The sequence below is a fragment of the Physeter macrocephalus genome, chromosome 18 (assembly GCF_002837175.3).
Source record: "Physeter macrocephalus isolate SW-GA chromosome 18, ASM283717v5, whole genome shotgun sequence".
In the NCBI taxonomy this organism is placed as follows: Eukaryota; Metazoa; Chordata; class Mammalia; order Artiodactyla; family Physeteridae; genus Physeter; species Physeter macrocephalus.
Window position 1 is genome coordinate 102,287,441 of NC_041231.1, and position 18,235 is coordinate 102,305,675.

Consider the following 18,235-nt stretch of genomic DNA (forward strand, 5'->3'; position numbering starts at 1 on the left):
GCCTGTGCTCCGCAACGGGAGAGGCCACAGCGGTGAGAGGCCCGCGTACCGCAAAAAAAAAAAAAAAAAAAAAAAAAAAAAAAAAAAAAAAAAAAAAGTAGTCTACATCTGAAACGAATAAAATGTTATATGTCAATTATATCTAATAAAAAGTTTAAAATAGTAGTCAATTGACAGTAATGTTTTAAATGCTTATGATTTAATGTAAAATGAATAAGTTTGGTAAAAATCTATACATTATTAGTTCAGTATTTAAAAATATGCATAAAGAGAAAAAGACTGAAAGGACTTGGCTAATACCGGCTTTTAGGTTTTCCAACAAATCTTTACTCATGCTTTACTGAACTTGAATATGAATTAATTTCTCTTCTCGTCTAATATTTCTGTCATGTGCCTGTAAAACTAACGTTTTACAACGAAAAAAATAGAAAGAAAAATAATTTTAAAAACCTTGAAAACCAGTATATTTCGATTCCAGCATTTCAATCCCAGCATTTCAGATATCTTTTTACTTTATTTTTATTATTTTTTTTTTACTTTATTTGATGGCTAGGGCACTGCAGCTGCCTGGTTATTTTTTCCTTCTACTTCTCTGATCCCATCGCCTTGTAGTCCTTACCTGGTAAATTCCATCATCACAATTGTTTAGCATCAGAGAATCTCAGCTCAATTTCAGACCTCTTCTTTCTGTCTACATTCACCTCCTTTCTTATGGCTTTAAATATTTATATGATAATGACTACAAAATTTATATATTCAGACCTAAGACCTCTCCCCTCACTCCAGGCTTTTATATTCAACTGTATACTCTTCATATCTACTTGAATTCCTAAAAGATGCCTTGAACTTAACGTGTCTAAAATTGAAATGTTGATCTTTTCTATTCTACCATCAAAGGGCTACATCTTTTGCAGTCATCCGTATAATTCCATTTTCTCAAGTAACATATGTATATACATCTTGAGTTTTCATATTAACACTTAACCTAGTGTTTCAAAAACAAAGTAACTTAAAAATCAGGTAATTTCTGAGAAATAAGCATGCAATTATGAAGGTATTGAATTCTCTAATGTGACGTCACAAACATGACAATAGAATTCTAACATTGTAGAGATGTTTACAGGAAAGTTAAAAATGCTTTTCAGAAAAAAGTATCTTATCATTTTAAATGCTCGGTACTAAGGCTTTTCAGAACCTTCCTTGGAGGGGGGGCTGAAGGGTGAAAAGGGGCTTTGGAGGCAACCAAATGCTCTTTAAAAGGACACTCCCTCCTTGTGCTACTTATTTTCTCTCATTCATTGATTTAACAACTATTACTTGAGCACCTACACTCTGTAAGGCATATTTTTCCTAACACGGGTGAGACAGGGATGGACAAAGCCTACAAAGTTCTTGCCTTTATAGAGCTTATATTCTAGTGAGGAAGACAGACAATAATCAAAGAAGTAAAATAAATATAAATTATAATAGGCAGTAAAAATGAGAAGGGGGTACTATTTAGATATCACTGAGGAGGGACACTTTGAGCAGACACCTGAATATTAGAGTAAAAATTTTAAATATTTTTTTCACAAACTGTCAAATTCACCTGCGTGGCTTAATAAGTTGTGGCAGCCCAACTGGTTTGCCATTGGTGATGGAAGTATTCAAGTATGAGCCTTCTAGATCTTAAATCCACCAGCTTACCACATGATTATGCAGAATAATTTTCTATTTTGCTATGGCATGGTAATGGTTGCACTTAAACCACCATGGCTCAGATGATACCCTTGAACTCAGGTGACCATTTCATTGGAAGATTTGGTTGTAACTCAGATTGTTTCATTCAATTTACGAGCAGTTTTTCATTTCATTTAATTTGGGAGAAATATTAGTCAGCCAAGTTCTGGGCACTATGATAGTATTCGTAAGTTGAGAAAATGAAAAAGGCTATTTTTTTCAAGCATGTTTGGAGCATGTATCTCAGAACTCCGAAGTCAGAATATTAGGCGCCTAAGTTGGACCTTTTGAATTAAACGTCTAAATATTATGCATTCCATAGTCTATTTAAATGACAGAGAAGTGAAGGATGGCCTAAACTCCAAAAGAAGAAAAATTAGAGATAAGGTGTGAAAAGTATAATGTGAAAGTCTGAAAACACACATCTATTTATCTATCTATCTATCTATCCATCTATTCCCACATACACTAACACACATAAATATGGACACACATAATATTTGTAACATATTCATTCGTTATGCATATACTCTATATATGCTATGCTGTTATAGACAAATGACATGTATCACTGAATAAAAAAAACCTTGCTCTCATAAAGCTTACATTAGAGCAGGAAGAAATAGTAATCAACAGACATAATCAACAAATACATTATTTAGCATATTAGGTGAGATCTGTAATGGAAAAAGGAAAAGTTGATCAAGAAAGGGAACTTAGAAGTGCCAGTATTAATGAGGGGGGTACATTTTCAAACAAGGTGGAGAGGATAGTGAAGGACATCTGAATGCGAGTTATGCAACTAAAAATATTGACTATGTTGCAATTTTATGTGATATTGGTATGCACTTATATATAAAATATATTTATATTCCAGATTGACATATACATAATACATATATTCACCAACATTTATATTGAAAAAATGTTTTCTTTAAGCACTTAAATGTTCTCTTTAATCTCTTTTACATTTTTAGAAGTAAAATATTCCTGATATTCACTTGAAGACACCCAATATTAACTTCTCAAAGATAAATGGAATAAAATATACATAAATAGTGTGCAAATTCTTCCCCAAACGTGGCTTTTGTTGCTTAGTTTTAAAGGATAAGTTCATTTTTCTAGACACAAATGGGAAAGCCCCCGTGACGGATGATATGTACCTGCCTTTGGAATTCAGATGTTGCAAACCTGCCTTTGGAGACAGCAGTCTATGTGGCTGCCTGCCAAGCAGAAGAAGACACGTGTAACTATTTTCAAAGCCATTTTATTGGACTCTAGTTTCCTTCACTGCCTCTGTGTATGAGATAAATGTAAAGGGTAGAAATGTAGAAATATAGCAACAAGCTTGTATAGTAAGTCTAAAACATACATGACTAAACAGTGTTTACACTAAAATTGAGTCAAATAAATTAATATTTTTGCCTTTGGTTTGAGGTTTTTAATCTTGGAGTTTACTTTTCCTCATAGCCTCCTTTATGTTGGGTAACTATTGTTTGTGTTGATGATATAACACATGCTGACACCAAATATCAATTCTAGGTAAAGCCATTTAAGCCCAGAAGCAAAACAGCTGGATTAGCAGTCCTTGCATAAATGATTTTTCTTCCATTTACTTTGTTTTTTTGCAAATGAGCCTTTTAATATAAAAAAATTTAAGTTATCAGCGTCCCCATTCCTTATTAATAGCGGAAGCCTAAAATGAATTCCTTAAAAGTAAGGGTTGAAGGTTCCCTTTTATGTTACTAATATGAATGTTATAATTAAAGCTATAAATAAATATGCTTATATTGCATACGGACTTCCTGTTTGTGAAAGAGGGTTATCAGAAGCATATTTAGGGTGGTATCACGGTAAAGAATTTCCCTCTAAAGGCTAAGAAGCTATGTTATTTTTGCTCACTTAGGGTTCTTTGCTTTCCTTCTTTATCCAGAAAAATAAAGCTAATAAATAAAATATTAAAAATTTAGCTAATTGGGTATTCAAGATAATGGATTTGCTGCTATTAAATAAAAGTCCAAGGTAGAGGCCTCCATGATCAGAGAGGTATTTAGTCTCTTTCATTAAGAGCCATGAATAGGTATCTCATAACTTTTGTAAATGTTTTGATGAGATGTTTTATTAATGTGGTGTCCTCAACAGCATGATAAAGATATATATGTGGTATGCAAAAAAGAAAGCAAAATGTAAATTACAGCTTTAGCTCATTGATTGGTTTTTTAAAAATCTCAGTAGATTCCATTTGTTTAAAATATGATTGATGAAAGTTCTTAATTTAACTTAAACTAGGCTCTTTATTTGCATCTTCTCTTCTGGTATGGATAAAAGAAAATATTCTTAAAGAGAAAAAAAGACACTGCTTACTCTGAAGAATGGCTTTATTCTCTCCCCTCAGGATCCTCATGTCTTTATGTCCACCACTTTAAATTATTATGTCATAAACCTCACCTGATCATATCAGGCCTCCACATTGAAAAGGCCACCTTAGACCAGACCCCCCCCAAAACTCATGAAATTTATGCCCTGCCTCGTTAGAGACACTATTAAAACTCTGACGATATAGTGATTTACCTTATTGAAGTCAGAATTTTTTTAAACTCTGAAACTCTTTCTCTACCGAATGGAAATGACCACCCTCAAATACACTGGATGTGCCACTGAAAAAGGAGTAAGATACAATCTTGTTTTAAAACTTTATTTTTTAGAGTAGTTTTACGTTCACAGCAATATTGAGCAGAAGTTAGAGATTTCCCATACACCCCCAACACACACACAGACACAACCTCCATCTACCATCCCCCATTAGTTACAATCAATGAACCTACACTGACACGCCCCAATCACTCGAACTCTATGCATCACTTTATAGTACAAATTTACTGTTGTACATTCTATGAGTTTGGACAAATGTGTAATAACATATATCCATCATTATGGTATCATACAGAGTATTTTCAGTGCCCTAGAAATCCTCTGTGTTCCACCTATTCATCTTTTCCCCACCCCAAGGCCTGGCAACCATCAGTCCTCTTACTGTTGCCATAGTTTTGCCTTTTACAGAATGTCATGTGGGTGGAATCATACAGTACGTACTTTTTTCAGATTAGTTTATCTTAGCAACACACACTTAAGTTTCCTCCATGTCTCTTCATCACTTGATAGCTCATTTCTTTTTAGCACTGAATAATATTCCATTATTTGGATGCACCACAGTTTATTTATCCATCCTACTACTGAAAGATATCTTGGTTGCTTCCAGGTTTTGGAATTATGCATTAAGCTTCTATAAACATCTGTGTGCAGCTTTTTGTGTGGATATATTTTCAGCACCTTTGAGCAAATACCAAGGAGCATGGTTGCTGAAGTGTGTGTGGTAAAAGTATGTTTAGTTTTGTAAGAAAGTACCAAACTCTCTGCCAAAGTGGCTGTACCATTTTGCACTCCCACCAGCAATGAATGAGAGTTCCTGTTGCTCTACATCCTAGCCAGCATTTGGTGTTGTCAGTGTTTTGGATTTTAGCCATTCTAATAAGTGTGTAGTCGTCAGGATACAATTTTAGAAAGCTTTTTAGATATCTATTATTAGATTATGAGAGTACTTATAAAAATTACAGGTTTCATTATTAACCTTATAAAATATTAGGTAATTAATTTTAGAATAAATCAGAAAAGCGTCTGGAAAAGAATGCAACCACATATAGGTCCATTTGACACTTAGTAGTGAGTTTACTATTATTTGGTTAAATAGAAAATAAATCAAAATTAAAATCTAATTAAGTTGAATTTTCAGTAGATAGTATTCTAGAAATACTTTTAAAAATGTTTTTTAATTCCACCAGAGGAGGAGGGGAAATAAAAACTTGCTTTAAAGGTATTCAGGAATGAGGTATAATCAACCAACCATTCCCTACTACAAGTTAAAGTATGTTTTCTTGATAGGTCCCTCCCACAAGCGATAATGCTGGGTATTTTGTTGTTGTTGTTTTGTTTTGTTTTGTTTTGTTTTTGTTTTACTTTACTTCATTTATAGGAATTCTCACATTGGTAGCTAAGGCAGAGATTTTAAAAATCAGCATTTTCATGCCAAACAGTAAAATTTTTTAAACGTTTTGCATAGTTTTAAAATATACTGTATTCTCAAACCATTTCCAAGATAAAAGACACTTTTGCAGGGAGAAAGTGATTATCTAATTTGGCAAGACAGAAATTTCCAGCTGAGGCACATTAAAACATTTTTACAATTGCCTCAAAGGCAGAAAATTTTCACCATTCCTTTGACTATAAAAATCTGTCTCTACTGAACAGAAATGACCAGTTTTCCTGAAAAAATGTTAGAGTACATACATAAATAATTTTTGTCCATCCAAAGGCTTTATGAAATATCTTCTACCCACTACTACAATTTAAGTCTAATGTTGATTTTCTTTATAATTATTATTTAGGTTTTTTTAAGTTTCATTTGTAAATTAATAATTAAAACATGACCTTTAATTATACTATTTTAAAAAAGAAATATGTTACAAATAGTATGCACTCAGCAAACTTAATTATCCTTTTTGACAGTGCACTTAGTTTCAGGTAACTTTCACATGAAACCAAATATATAAGAATGCCTATGACAAGACAGGAAATTTCACATGGAGCTGAGACATATAACAAGAGAGTCAAATGGGAATGCGAGAAATAACAAAAAAATATTAAAAATGAAAGAATCTCTCTTACAGATTTGCCAATAGGCTGGACAAGGCAAAGGAAAGATTCAGTGAAAGTACAAATAGGTCAAGAGAAAATATCCAAAATGATGTAAAAAAATTTTTTTAAAGTGAAATAAAAATATAAAGATGAAAGTGAAATAAAAACATATTCATAAAAATGAAATGAAAATATAGTTTCCCCAAGTGCTCTGGCACAATAGCAAATGGTCTAACATGCAAATAATTGGAGTTTCAGGATTGGAGGAGTCAAAACACATGACTGGTATTTCTGGTTTCAGTTCTAACATATAAAAAGCTTGGAAGGCACTATTCCTGTCCTTACAACAAGAAAAGCCTGGAATAACTAAAAATCACCAACTTTTCTTAGATCCATCAGAGAACTAAACAAACAGGGAAAACTGCCCTCCCCAAATCAAGAAAGACAGGTGAAGCAGGAGCATCACAGCCAAGATAAGCTTACCTGGAAGAGAAATCACTGGAGTTATAAACAGGTTGAAACAGTTTTATGGTAATTTTTATGAATTATTGGGGGCTGAGTTTGGATTCACTTGAGAGTGAGAAATTCCTGGTGGCTGCAGTTTTAGGGGGAGTCCTAAACTCTTTTGTGGTTTTGACCTCAAAGAACTCCACCAAATTCTCACATTAAAAGCCAAGAAAAATGGCTTTGGCAGGAGGAGGAAAAGTAAACTTTGTGAACTATGCCCAGGGTGTTCTCCATAACAAAGATCTACTTGCCAGGGAACATGTCCTTACCTGAACCATATTCCACATGGAGGAAAGGCACTTTGTGATTCCAGTTTCCTCCCTCCTTCTTGTCTCACCTAAGGGAAGAATAGCTAAGGGAAGAATGAGTGATGGTCACAGCACAGGGACACAGGCCCCCTAAAAGACTGAGGTTTGGTCATCAGGTTATAGAATGCCTTCTCTCTGCAACGCCTTGCCACCACACCAACAGGGCTTCAGTATAATAACAGGGCATTGCAATGGGAAGAGCTGTAAGACAGCTCTGATCTGAGTGGGAGTACTTAAAGCTTTTGCAAGGCAGCGAGAAAGACAACAGGATACTAGCAGACTCTGAAGCATTCATTAAACACAGCCCAACTCCCAGCCAGATTAACATAAAACCTCACACTCAAGCCCTATTCTCCTCAGTTCCTATTACTTGATGAATTATTTCTGACTTTAAATGAAGATTACCAGGCATGTTAAAGGTAAGAAAAAACATGTTGAAGAGACAAGGCAAACATCAGAACCAAACCCTATTTTGACACATGTTTTGAATTATCAGAGAAGGAATTTAAAATAACTATGATTAGTACATTAAGGTTGCTAACGGAAAAAGTGGACAACAAGCATAAACAGATGGATAATGTAGTTAGAAGTAGTAACCTATGAGAATCAAAAGGCAGTGCTAGAAACCAAAACCACTATGAAGGAAGAAGAATGCCTTCAGTGAGCTCCTCTGCAGACTGGACATGGCTGAGGAAAGAACCAGTGAGCTTGAACATAGGTCAGTAGAAACTTTACAAACTGAAATGCAAAGAAGAAATAAAATGGAAAAAGAAAAAAACAGAATATAACAGAAAAAATATGGGAAAATTTCAAAAGATGTAATATATGTATAATTTGAATTCTAGAAAGAGAGGAAAGATAGGAGACCAGAAGAAATATTTGAAGTCATAATGGCCAAGAATTGTCCACAATTACTGACAGACACCAAAGCACAGATCCAGGAAGGTCGGTGAGCAACCAACAGACTAAATACCAAAAACCACATCTAGACATATCATATTCAAATTATAAAGAACAAAAGACAAAGAGAAAATTGTGAAAGAAGTCTAAGGTTGGGGATGAAACACCTTACCTATAGAGGAGCAAGTTAACACCAACAGCAACAGCAACAAAAAAAAAACTACAACACACTTCTTCTCAGAAGCCATGCAAGCAAAAAGAGAGTGGAGTGAAATATTTAAGATGTTAAAAGGAAAAAAAAAAAAAAACAACACATAAATCTAGATTTCTATATCCAGCAAAATTATCCTTCAAAATGAAGGAGAAATAGTCTTTCTCAGATAAATAAAACTTGGAGGAATTCAGCAGCAGGAGAACTGTCCTGCAAGAAATGTGAAAATTAGTGATTCAGGGAGAAAGAAAATGATATAGGTCAAAATCTACAAGCTCCATAAAGAAAGGAAGCATTGGAGAATGAATAAATGAAGCTAGAATAAAATATTTTTTATTCTTGATATAAAACAACACTGTTCAAGTAATAACACTACAATATATTTAGTGATTATAGCAAATGGGTATCAGGTGAGGTTGAAAACCCGTGTTTCAGCCCTGACCATAGTAAATCACAGAGGCTCCCCTGGCAGCCCAGGCAGGGGAAAGTTGCCCTCCCCGCCCCACACCAGACTTGGCGCACAGCCAACGTGCCACAGATTCTTAAGGGAGTTGCAGCCAAGGACTCAGGCCCCTCTCCCCGGTCATGCTTTTGCATATTTGCTTTCCTAGCCCTGGTGCTTTCTTTCCTAGGTCTTTCTCTCAGAGGCCTTGGGCAAAGATCTTCTACAGGCACCTTTATGGAGGCCTCCTTATGGGAAGGGAAGGAAGGGGAAACCTTTCACTACTTTTCACTCCTCTGACCCAGTACTTTTCCACTCCTACCCTTGCCCCTGACCCCAGGATCCATACTTCCAGAGACCTTTGTTCAAGGCTCTTTTTAGGGTGGGGGTTGGCATAGCTCATGTGTTACATTAAGAATATGCAGATTATGACCTGCAGACTAAGGAGGTACACCCCCTCAATGGGGTCAGCAGCTTGGTCCCTCAGCATCTGAGCTCCCACTCTGGGGAAGAGTAAACCTCAGAGCAGTTTTGATTGAAGGTGCAGTTTTTATACACTCCCACAAAGGAAGTAAAGTCACAAGATTTATCACTTAAACATCCCAGAAAAGGGGTGTGGCTGTACAGTGAGCCAGGGGAAGGGCAATCCTCTATCCCAGGTCACAAGCAAGCAAGAGACATAGCACAGGGTAGCAAGCACCTGTTACTTATAAGGTGGTTGGGGCAGAGGTCACTAACTTTTCATAGGTGGTTCTACAACTCTAAGCAGTTATTTTTGAAAAGTGACCCAGGAAAAGCAAAGCAAGACCTTGTGGCAGGAATCCTAAGCTCAGGTCCTTATCTAAATGTCCAGGCTCTGGGTGTGAGCAGGCCTGTCACACTGTAAAATGCTTAGGCAGTAACTCAGAACGGCTGTTTTTTCATCACAGTCCCTTGACAGGAGATGAACCCACATCTGTGCTAGTCCACCTGACCGTCCTCTGTTTGCAGTTCCATGGAGGAAAATGGAACAGGGGATGTCGGAGCTATCTCCATTTTAGCCTCTCGCTTATACCATCTCAAGTAAGTTATTAAAGACTTAACTCGTTTATCTTGAGCTTGTTGCTTTAATTGGCTACTCCAATATCTGGCAGCTCAGCTTTCTCCCAGCTCAGTTGAGCTCCTGGTGGATGTAAAGGACGGATGTAAAACGAATGAGACAAATATCATACAGGGAAAGAGGGATGAATGGGAACACTGTGTTACAAGGTATCTTTACTATAACTGAAGAAATAGAGTGTTTTTTGAAGTTACAATTAGATTTTACAAACTGTAAGGCGGCCACTGAAAGAAATCTTTTAAGAAGTATAATGATATGCTGAGAGAAGATAAAACAATCATATAAAATGATCAATTAAAACCACAGAAAGTATAGTAAAAAGGAAGGAAGAAATAAAACAAAAGCAATGAATATAAAAGAGTTACAAACATGGTAGATATTAATTTAACTATATCAACTTTACATGTGAATGATCTAAATATATCAATTTAAAGACAGAGATAGTCACAATGAATAGAAGAAAAATAAGGACTGAACTATATGCTGTACACCAAAACAAACAAACAAAAAAAACTACCACATTTCAAATAAAATGATAGATTCAAAGAAAAGGAAATGAGAGAGATATACTATGCTAACACTAACTGAAATAAAAAACTAAAGAGGAATATTTATTTCATACAAAACAAATTCCAGAGCAAGAAAAATTATGAGGGATAAATAGATCCATAATGATAAAGATGTCAGTTTCCCCCAAAATAATTCAATTATCTTTAATGTGTATGCACTTAGCAGCAGAACATCAAAATATGTGAGGGAAAGGCTGATGGGACAGAAAGAAGAAATAGAAACTTCACTATTTGGAGACCCCCCTTTTAGCAGCTGAGAAATTAAGCAGGCAGAAAATCAGTAAGGATGGTTGACCTGAATAGCACTACCAATCAATGTAACCTAAATGACATTTATAGAATGAACGCTGTAACAGCAGAATACATATTCCTCTCAAGTCTGCATGGAACATTCGCCAAATTAAGCATCCTGAGTGATAAAACACACTTTAGCAAAATTCAACAAATAGAAATCATGCAGAGTATATTTTCAGACCACAAAGGAATTAAAGTAAAAATCGGCAACAGAATGATAATTGGAAAATCCCTAAATATTTGAAGATTGGACAACACCCTTGTAAATAACACACAGGTCAAAGAAGAAATTGCAGGAGAAATTTTAAAATATTTTGAAGTAAATAAAAATAAAAATACATCTTATAACGTATGGGATGCAAAAATAGCAGTTCAAAGAGGGAAATTTATAGTATTTCAGGTATTCGTTAGAAAGAGAAAAGACCTGAAATCAATAACCTAAGCTTCTCCCTTAGAAAATAAGAGGAAGAAGAGCAATTAAATTGAAAACAAAAAGCAATAGAGAATAGCAATAAAAATAAAAGCTGGTTCTTTGAAAGGATTGATAAATTGGATAAACCTCTAGCCAGGCAAACCAAGAAAAAGAGAAAAAAAGACACAAATTACCAATATGAGAAGTGAAATAAGGGCCAACACTGCTGATCCCAGAGATATAAAAGAATAATAAAGGAATAATATGAACGACTCATCTCAATATATGATAACTTAGATGAGATGGACCAATACCTTGAAAGACAAAAACTACGAAGTCACAAACAAAGTGAAACACATTATCTAAACAGGAGCATACACATTAAAGAAATTGAATCAGTAATTAATAACTCTCTAAAAAGAAAGCACCAGGGACTTCCCTGGTGGCGCAGTGGTTGAGAGTCCGCCTGCCGATGCAGGGGAGGCGGGTTCGTGCCCCACCAGGGACTTCCCTGGTGGCGCAGTGGTTGAGAGTCCGCCTGCCGATGCAGGGGACGCGGGTTCGTGCCCCGGTCCGGGAGGATCCCACATGGCGGGGAGTGGCTGGGCCCGTGAGCCATGGCCGCTGAGCCTGCGCGTCCGGAGCCTGTGCTCCGCAACGGGAGAGGCCACAGCGGTGAGAGGCCCGCGTACTGCAAAAAAAAAAAAAAAAAAAGAAAGCACCAGGCCCTAATGGTTTCAGTGGGAAATTCTACCAAACATTTAAGGAAGAAATGACAGCAATTCTCGATAATCTCTGAGAAAACACAAGCAGAGGGAACACTTCCTAACGCAATCTATGTAGCCAGTAACATCCTAATAGCAAAAACAGAGAACGATGTCCCCCAAAAGGAAAACAAATCGGTTTCTTCCATGACCGTAGATGCAAAAATATCAATAAGATATTAACAAATGAAATCCAGCAACCTATAAAAATGACAATATACCTTGACCAAGTAAGATTTATCCCAGGAATGCAAAGTTGGATTAACACTAATAATTACTATAATACACCGCAGTAATAGAATAAAAGGCAAATCCACATGGTGATCAAAACTGATTCAGAAAAATAATTTGATAGAGACCAAAAGCTTTTCATGATAAAAACATGCAAGAAACTGGAAGTGGATAGACCCATCTTTAACCAGATGAAGGGCATCTATAGAAACTCACAGCTAACATCATACTGAATGGTGAAAGACTGAATGCTTTACTCTTAAGATCAGAAACAATAATAAATGTGATACATTGCATTGATGGAAGGAAAGCTAAAAGTCACATGATCATCTCAACAGATGCAGAAAAAACATTTGACAATATTCACCATCCATTCATGATAAAAACTCAACAAACTAGGTAGAGAGAGAACATCTTTCAACATCATAGAGTCCATATATGACAAACCCACAGCTAACATCAAACGCAACGGTGATACCTTGAAAGCTTTTCCTCTAAAATCAGTCACAAGTAAAGGGTGCACACTTTTACCACTCTTATTCAACATAGTACTGGAAGTCTTACCCAGGTCAATCAGGTAAGTTAAGTATGAATTTTCTATATGACTCAGAAATTCTTCTTCTGGGCACTTAACCAAGAGAAAGGAAAGCTTATGTCTACACAAAAACATGTATGTGAATTGTCAAAGCATCATTATTTGCAGCAGCTAGAATTTGGAAACAGCCCAAATGACCATCAACTGGTAAATATATTAAAAAACTGGGGGTATATTCATAACATGAAATACTATTCCAAAATAAAAAGTAATATGATATTAACATATGTAAAACATGATGGAATTTCACAAACATGATGCTATGTGAAAGAAGTCAAACATAAAAGATCACATACTATATAATTATCAATACATTGATATGAAATTCTAGAAAAAGCAAAACTATACAGTGAGAAAGAAGGTAAGTCCTCACCTGGGATCAAGAGTGGAAAGGGACAGCGGGAAACTGTAGGGTGAGGGAACTGTTCCATTCCTAATTGTGGTGGCAGTTAAGTTGTTGTACAAATTACCAAAATTCATCAAAATGTACACTTAGTATTGTTGAATTTTAATATATGTGCAAACGATGCATTAATAAAAAAGTGAATAAATGAAATATAAAATATACAACCTTTCACATAAATATCTCCCCAATTAATTGCACTTGCCTTCTGTGTGATATAGTAGCAGATGGTCTAATTGATGAGAGACATCTCTCTGTTGCTGTGTTGTAATGCTCACAGCACCACATATTCTCGGCAGGCCAACTCCCAACCACTGCGCCACTAGGGAAGCCCCACATATTCTCTTAAAGTTTAGATCTAATGTCACAAAAGAAAGCAAACTCTATCAATTATTTCTTCTTCTCATACTTATTTAACTCATAGTCTCAAATTAAGAAGTCCAAGGCCAAGATGTTTATAGTTTTAAACAGCAGTAGCCAATGTAAGTGATGCATTTGCAAGATAATGTGGCAGAATTTGTAAGAAATACAAATATTTAACAACCGATCTCTTATCCAAACGATCTGACAATCTACTGCTGGCAAACAGATGTGTGCGTTGCTACCTATATATTGTAGTATATAATATGTATGTTAATATAATCAAGATATGACTAATTTACAACTGTAGGGAAGATTGAGGAAGTTTGAATTTTAATTGAGCCTAGAAGTGTTGGTGGGACTTAACCTAGACAAGGAAGATCATTCCAGATAGAGGAAACATTGTGAGAAAAGCCCAAAGGTTTATTTCATAATATTCGCCTAGGCAATGATGTTTTGCTTGGTGTGGGTGAAGCAGAGAAGGAAAAAATGAGTACATATGAGAAGATAGCCTAAAACCTGAAGATAAGCAGAACTGATTGTTATGGTAAGAACTTTAGAACTTTTGATGTAGGCAATGAAACCATGTAGTTTTGGGAGAAGGGTTGGCATACTCAACATGATCAAGTCCATATTCTCAGGAAAGGAGAAGGATGAATTGCAGCAAAAAAAACAAAAAACAAAAAAGAAGTTAGAGAAAAGAGTTAGGAGACTTGAATAAGAAGAGCTACCGTGGAAATGGGCAGTTTGGCAACTATGCTGATTAAATCCAAGGGTGCAGGCTAGGAGGAAGTTAATGGATAACACAAATATTTCTAATCTAGGTGAGAATTAATTTATCAATTAGGACATCATTGGTACGATTAAAGAGATAAAGTATACACATATGAAAAATTAAATAGCAAGGTAAGAAATGAATTTTTTAATTGCATCTCATATGATCCTATAGAGTTGTAGCTCCTACCTTTAGACCCAGCTCTGACCTCAGCAAGTTCCTATTAAAATAACAATGTAGTGTCTACTTTACAGAGTGATAATTTTCGTCATTATCTTATTCTAGTAACAACCCCAAGATTAATAAAATCATGAACTTAACAAAATTGAGATACAGTACTTTTAGTTACTTTGCCAATTGATTAGACATGCACTGTGATTAAATATCTGTGATTAAAGATTTTCCGTCAGCAAAAATTACAGACTTTTGTAATAACTTACAAATGCAAAAGTTTTCTCTGTGTACACTTTCAAAATTAGATTTTCCCCTTTATATGAGAAGGATGCTAACAACATCCTCAAATTTTCTTAAAGGCTTGAGTCCTATCTATTTTCAGGTATATACACATTACATGCTTGTAAAAAAAAGAAGTTATCTTCTAGAAAGGAAAAAGGATGAGGGAAACCCTCCTGAGAGATAATTAATAGAGAAATGGTCCCACAAATTCCAATGGGCTCCCTCTCATTTTGCTCTCTGATATACCTCTTTGCAGGGCAATGTTTATTCTGCTGAATCTGTAAATAAACCTATCATGTTAGATCCTGTAATTATATTGCACATTGATTAAATTTACAAAGTCATATATTTATTTCTATGTTAAAGTTTCTAAAGCACTTGTGCACTGTTTTACCACTTCATTTATGTGCACACTATTATTCTTTAAATGATAAGACTCCTAGTGATTATATGGCATTGTCGATTTTTTGTATTTTCTAAAATAATCATAAACAACTTTTATAAGTATAATAAATACTATTAAAATTGAATATTTAAATATTTATATAAACACAAGTTTTTAATTAAAGCAGATTTACAACCTTTTTAATGTGAATTATTATATTTAATTGAAGCTATATTCAGCAGTTTATAGATAGAAGAAAAAGTTGAAGGAATAAATATATTACTTAACATCCCCAAATAGTAAGGTTCAAAAGAGCCAATTGAGAATGGAGTTTGCTCTCCTTGTTGTCACAAAAAAATAAGGAAGGAAGAAGGAGAAAGGAAGGAAGGGGGGAGAGAGAGAGAAAGAAAGGGAGAAATCAGAGACAGAAAAGAGACTGAAGAGAGAGGGAGGGAGGAAAAGGAAAGGCAGTAGGAAGAACGAAAAAAATAACTTTGAAAATAATAGTTTAGGGAATAAAAACTGTATAAATAAATAGAAAAATCAATCAGAATGGTGGCTGCAAACATAAAAGAAATCCCATCAAATTTCTAGGATATGAGTACAGTATGAATGAAATAGAAGAAGTCACAACATAAAGAAGTCTGCGTCAGAAGATATAACGTGGCAAGAATACTGGGACTCTCCGGTCTTGAAACCAGTAGAAAGAACCAGTGAGCAAGCGTGAGAAATAAGGATGGAAACAAGAAGGTAATTAAAGGTCTATGTAGGAAAAACTGACCCTCCCTATCCTACAACAGCCCTCACCCTTTCACCTACCCCGGTGTACAGAACACAAGAATGAAATTTACTCTCAGACAAGAAATTAGAAGACTCTTCTCTGAAGCTGTTGAACAAACTAAACAGAACTGTCGCAGTTAGTGTGGGTGGTGGACATATTTACCAAGCGTTCCCCATCTACTCACTAAGTAAAAGCCAGTCACTGGCCAAATGCTGCCCATGTTTACAGAGATCTCAAATCAGCTCTCTTACTGCCTCAATTTAAAACATGAAGGGAAAAATCAAGGAACTTGTCCCGTAGCAAGAAAGAGAAGGACCAAAATAAATAGAAAAAGTAACAAAAATTAAACAAGTCAGAAAAATAAAGTTTTAAATACACTAATTAGTATGATCAGGGAGAGTCAAGAGGATGTTTCATTCACAAATAAAAGTAGGATGCTATCAAAATGAAACAATAAAAGACAAGATTTTTTTGAAAATAAAATAATAAGGGTCAAAATTAAATTCAAGGATTGCAAAATAAGATTGAGAAAATCCCCAGAATGTAATGCAAAAGACTAATAAAAGACATTTTGAGAGAAAAGATAAGCCATGGGAAAGGCTAGTATCTGCATAATAAGTCCAGAAATAGAGAATTTTTAAATGGAGAAAAAAAATTATCAAAGAAATAACAGCAAAAAAACCCAAAAAACAGAATTCAGAAGAATAGTAAGTAGAATCCATTGAAATCCACTAGAATTTTTTCACATCCGGGCATGTGGGACTTAGACCCTCCTGGATGAACCTCCCCCAACCCCCTTGCAGACAATAACTATAAAACCTGTACTAACAGACAGTGAAGAGAGCAGATATATTCTGGCAGAAAACCCGTGCTTACCAGGAGGAGGAAGGCAGAAGGTGGTACAAATAATTACCATCTTTGAGGAACTATGTTAGTCCTTTGGGCAAAAAGCAGTGGCAGGGAATGCAGAAGGGAAATCCCAAAATCCTCCTGGCTGGGGAAGCAGAACAATGAAACCTGGATACTATGAATATTGAAGAGTGTGGGGGAAATACCAGAAGGGAAAGAGCTGGAGCCAGAATCCCCAAACTCTGTCTTACTCACATTGCTGACTCATATCTGAACTATGCACGCATAGAACAGAATCACCGCAGTTTAAACAAAGAAAAAAATTTTTGAACTCTGATCCGTGTTGCTGTTCTGAAGGTTGCTATCCTGAATAGTTAACATAAGCAGGCAGATTTTGGTGGAGTGGAAACTTGCTTGGAGGTTGCACTGATGAGGAGCTTAGTTTCTCTCTTTGCAATTTTTCCTTGAGGCCAAGAACAGAGAACACACAGCAAAGGCAAGAGCATACATGTGCATATTCTATTCTTCCTGGTCTGATAAACAAGAAAAGAGAAGCCAAGAAACATGAATGCTGAAGAGCATGAGGGATCCTGATAGGAAAAGAGTCAGAGGAAGGATCGCTAAAGCAGTTTAATCTCAGACTTAAAAGCTACTTGCTACTATTATATATGGAATGGATAAATAACAAGGTCCTACTGTAGAGCACAGGGAACTATACTCAATATCCTGTGATAAACCATAATGGAAAAGAATACAAAAAGAATGTATATGTATGTATAACTTAATCACTTCACTGTACAGCAGAAATTAACACAACATTGTAAATCAACAATACTCCAATAAAAAAACAAAAAACTATTTGCTAAGACAGAAGGAAAAAAATACTTATCACAGAAAAATAACAGAATCCAGTATTCTCTTAATTTAGCATTAATGTGTATGATACAATTCAAAATTACCACAAAGTGAGAGAGTAGCACTGACATATATACACTACCAAATGTAAAATAGCTAGCTAGTGGGAAGCTGCTGCATAGCTTGGTGCTTTGTGACCACCTAGAAGGGTGGGATAGGGAGGGTGGGAGGGAGGCTCAAGAGGGAGGGGATACCGGGATATATGTATACATACAGCTGATTCACTTTGTTGTACAGCAGAAACTAATACAACATTGTAAAGTAATTATACTCCAAAAAAGATATTAACAAAAAACTTACCCAACATGTGAAGAACTAAGAAAATAGAATACATTCCAAAGAGATAAGAAAATCATTTGAGTCCAACCCAAGATAAACCAGATGTTGCAACAAAAACTTAAAAGCCGCTACTAAAAACCAGTATGGATGTTTCTCAAAAAACTAAAAATAGAACTACCATATGACTCAGCAATTCCACTCCTGGGTATGTATCTGAAAGAAATGAAAACAGTAAGTTGACCACCCCAGTGGTCACAGCAGCATTATTTACAATTGCCAAGGTATGGAA

At 35.4% G+C, this 18,235-nt stretch overlaps 1 long non-coding RNA gene across 1 annotated transcript in view; it reads right to left on the minus strand.

Moving 5' to 3' along the window:
• LOC129391537 (uncharacterized) overlaps positions 1-17,576 on the minus strand; it is a 53,927-nt gene extending 36,351 nt beyond the window's left edge. The window contains exon 1 of the long non-coding RNA XR_008615803.1: positions 16,780-17,576. This is a non-coding gene — a long non-coding RNA (uncharacterized lncRNA). The remainder of the gene's footprint in view (positions 1-16,779) is intronic.
• Between the last annotated feature and the right edge of the window lie 659 nt (positions 17,577-18,235).